This window comes from Lissotriton vulgaris, chromosome 1_2 (genome assembly GCF_964263255.1).
Source record: "Lissotriton vulgaris chromosome 1_2, aLisVul1.2, whole genome shotgun sequence".
In the NCBI taxonomy this organism is placed as follows: domain Eukaryota; kingdom Metazoa; phylum Chordata; class Amphibia; order Caudata; family Salamandridae; genus Lissotriton; species Lissotriton vulgaris.
In genome coordinates this window covers 213,302,723-213,307,550 of record NC_141686.1, presented here as the reverse complement: position 1 = coordinate 213,307,550, position 4,828 = coordinate 213,302,723, and positions in this window count along the sequence as shown.

The window sequence follows — 4,828 nt, the reverse complement described above, 5'->3', positions numbered from 1 at the left end:
ATTCTGATAAACGTAACTGAGCAAGGAAATGATCTCTTCATCTGCCCCTAAAATTCTCATTATATGCCACAGTTTATTTAGTGTGATTGACACAATTGAATGCACTGCTAAGGCACATAAAGTCCAAAAAGAGGAAGCCATTCTTGCCCCGGTGAATTTTCTGATTAAAAGTTCAAGGTTCTGGAACGCTTCCTAAATCCCTATTGAAGATCTAATAACATTAAGGGGCTCATTAGGATGGCGGACGGAAGTGCCTCCGCAGACCCGGAGCATGTGGAACATGCCTATTCTCCGTGCGCCCGTCGCGGACACTCCGTCCGCCAAATCAGGATAGGAAATATGGACCAAAATCCGTCCGCGGCGGTAGATCACGGTCCGCCGCACTACCACACCCAACCACGCGGCGGACGTAACCTATCCAGAGACTCCACCGTACGGACTGACGTCTAGGACCGTCCTCCAAATCAAGATGGCGGAAAATACACATAAAAGCGCTGCGGAAAAACAACCTGCCTGAACACTGCGGATGCCCCACAGCGACCATACCCACCACGAGCCGCTCGCCGACATGGACCCTGCACTACACGCTTACCCGATACTCTTCGCGATCCACCATGTCCTAGTCTTGGCCCACCATCGAGGACGACGCAGGTAGGCTACAAACCATTCGCTGTCTGGAGAGGAGTACCTGCAAGGTCTGTGACGTAGGGAGGGGGGAGTGACATGTCCCGGAAACCACAGATTCTTGTGTAGGGCAACGCCTCCAAGGGTCGTGACCCAGGTAGGGGGGAGTGACATGTATCTGAACCCACTGCCCTCAAGTAAATACAAATGCACACCCGCATCACACACGCAAGAATGACTCCGACAACCCACGACACATGATTGTCAATTTTAATTACGCATAATCGGAGTAACATCACAGTCTAGGCTCGAGCATGGGCAGTGTGGACACCAGAGCAGGTACATCAGAGGGCATACATCAGTATGAGAATAGCAACAGGGCAGTGTGGACACCAGAGCAAGTACATCAGAGGGCATACATCAGTATGAAAACAGCAACAGGGCAGTGTGGACACCAGAGCAGGTACATCAGAGGGCATACATCAGTATGAGAATAGCAACAGGGCAGTGTGGACACCAGAGCAGGTACATCAGAGGGCATACATCAGTATGAGAATAGTAACAGGGCAGTGTGGACACCAGAGCAGGTACATCAGAGGCAGTACATCAGAGGGCATACATCAGTATGAGGATAGCAACAGGGCAGTGTGGACACCAGAGCAGGTACATCAGAGGGCATACATCAGTATGAGAATAGCAACAGGGCAGTGTGGACACCAGAGCAGGTACATCAGAGGCAGCACATGAGAGGGGCCAGGTGCATCAACAGTCCATGGCATCGAACAGCTACATCAGAGGCAGCACATGAGAGGGGCCAGGTGCATCAACAGTCCATGGCATCCAACAGCTACATCGAGGCAGTACATGAGAGTGGCTAGGTGCATCAACAGTCCATGGCATCGAACAGCTACATCAGAGGCAGCACATGAGAGGGGCCAGGTGCATCAACAGTCCATGGCATCGAACAGCTACATCAGAGGCAGCACATGAGAGGGGCCAGGTGCATCAACAGTCCATGGCATCGAACAGCGACATTAGAGGCAGCACATGAGAGGGCAGACTGCAGTATCAGAACACCAACAGGGCATTGTGCCCAACAGAGCAGGTACATCAGATGCAGTACATCAGTATGAGGATAGCAACAGGGCAGTGTGGACACCAGAGCAGGTACATCAGATGCAGTACATCAGTATGAGGATAGCAACAGGGCAGTGTGGACACCTGAGCAGGTACATCAGAGGCAGCACATCAGAGGGGCCAGGTGCATCAACAGTCCATGGCATCCAACAGCTACATCAGAGGCAGTACATGAGAGGGGCTAGGTGCATCAACAGTCCATGGCATCGAACAGCTACATCAGAGGCAGCACATGAGAGGGCAGACTGCAGTATCAGAACACCAACATGGCATTGTGCCCACCAGAGCAGGTATATCAGATGCAGTACATCAGTATGAGGATAGCAACAGGGCATGAGAATAGCAACAGGGCAGTGTGGACACCAGAGCAGGTACATCAGAGGGCACACATCAGTATGAGAATAGCAACAGGGCAGTGTGGACACCAGAGCAGGTACATTAGAGGGCATACAACAGCAACTTACATCACACTATCAGGTGGATTGCATGAAGTACCCGCATCGGACAGACTGGCAGCACCAGAAACCGGAGTGTGACACACAGCCACAGATGTAGTGACAGACGCGTGAGCCACAGACCCAGATACACTGCCAGCACCTGATACATGAGTGTGAGACACAGCCACAGCCCGAGTGACTGACACATGGCCCATAGACCCAGAATCACTGCCAGCACCTGATACATGAGTGTGAGACACAGCCACAGCCCGAGTGACTGACACATGGCCCATAGACCCAGATACACTGCCAGCACCTGATACAGGAGTGTGAGACACAGCCACAACCCGAGTGAATGACACATGCCCCATAGACCCAGATACACTGCCAGCACCTGATACAGGAGTGTGAGACACAGCCACAGCCCGAGTGACTGACACATGCGCCACAGACCCAGACACACTGCCAGCACCTGATACAGGAGTGTGAGACGCAGCCACAGATCTACTGACTGACACATGAGCCATAGACCCAGATACACTGCCAGCACCTGATACAGGATAGGGCTCGACTGATACACTGCCACTATCTGACACATGCGAGTCAACTGCAGCAGCGCCACTGGGACCACTGAAATGAAGAGCCACAGGGCTGTATGGTCCAGGAGACAGGGTGGCTCTGGGAGCGGGGGATAGTTGCAATTGTCCGACATCGGATTGTGCATGTGTCAATGCTGTGTGTCTACGTTTCTTGTGGACATGTAACTGCACCCTGGACAGGACAGGACTGACAAGTGGGCCGGAGTGAGAAGAAATATCACTCACCATGGGAGGTGCATCTTCTGGCGGGGGAATGCTCCATGGGGACGTGCTGGAGCCTGCTTGTCGTTTGCGGTAGACAGTCAAAATATCGAGTTGGAAATATCGACTTACCATAATATCGAGTCTGTAATATCGAAGGAGCATAATATCGAAGGCAAGAATATCGTAGGACAGAATATCGACCCAAGGTAAGTAATATCGAAATACTTAATATCGATGTAAGTAATATCGAAGTTAGTAATATCGATAGCATATATATCGATGTTAATAATTTCGATGACACTAATATCGATATTTGTATTATTTTATAGTTTTTTATTATGTATGTGTTATATGTTTAATTTAAGTATTTAAAATAATTACTATTATATGTGTATACATTTTCTATAATAATATAGAAATTTATAAGGAAATTTGATGTTTTAGTACCGGAGCGGGTTGTGGGTTTATAGGGGAATAGGGTGGGAAGTAATTTAATTATGGTAAGTTGATTAATAATTAGTAGGATTAATTAATTAATTATAATTATTTGCTAATTAATATTGATTAATTGGGAAATAATTAATTGATTAATTGATATATATTTTCTGTAGCGGGATGTGGGTTTATAGGGGAATAGGGTGGGGAGTAATTTAATAATAATTAATTAATTAATATATGTTTTTAAATATTTATAACTAATTAATTGGCAAATAATTAATATTAATTAGTTAATTAAATAATATAATTTGGTACATATTTTAAATTAGTAATTAATTGGTAATTAAATAATATTAGTTAGTTAATTACATTATTAGAGTAATTTATTTATATATATAATTTTTAGTTACTGTTAATTAATTAATTGGGGAAAATGATATTAATTATTAAATTATATTAATTACAGCTTATGTGCTAATATATTTGTTTTATTGTTATTGTTAATTAATTATTAATTGCTAATTAAATAAGATTATTTACCTTTGGGTTAAGGAGTATTTTTAGGGTTCAGGGTCATTTTTGGGTTTTTGGGTAAAGGGGTATTTTTAGGGTTCAGGGTCAGTTTTCTGTTTTTGGGTAAAGGGGTATTTTTAGTGTTCAGGGTCAGTTTTCAGTTCATGGGGAAAGGGGTATTTTTAGGGTTCAGGGTCAGTTTTCAGTTCATGGGTAAAGGGGTATTTTTAGGGTTCAGGGTCAGTTTTCAGTTTTTGGGTAAAGGGGTATTTTTAGGGTTCAGGGTTAGTTTTCAGTTCATGGGTAAAGGGGTATTTTTAGGGTTCAGGGTCAGTTTTCAGTTCATGGGTAAAGGGGTATTTTTAGCGTTCAGGGTCAGTTTTCAGTTCATGGGGAAAGGGGTATTTTTAGGGTTCAGGGTCAGTTTTCAGTTCATGGGTAAAGGGGTATTTTTAGGGTTCAGGGTCAGTTTTCAGTTCATGGGTAAAGGGGTATTTTTAGGGTTCAGGGTCAGTTTTCAGTTCATGGGTAAAGGGGTATTTTTAGGGTTCAGGGTCAGTTTTCAGTTCATGGGGAAAGGGGTATTTTTAGGGTTCAGGGTCAGTTTTCAGTTCATGGGTAAAGGGGTATTTTTAGGGTTCAGGGTCAGTTTTCAGTTTTTGGGTAAAGGGGTATTTTTAGGGTTCAGGGTCAGTTTTCAGTTCTTGGGTAAAGGGGTATTTTTAGGGTTCAGGGTCAGTTTTCAGTTCTTGGGTAATGGGGTATTTTTAGTAAATTATTATTATTATTATTATTATTATTAAGCTGTTTTATAGCGCGCACAATTACTCCGGAGTATCCTGGCGCGGAAAGAGGGGAACAGTAGACGCAGAGCAT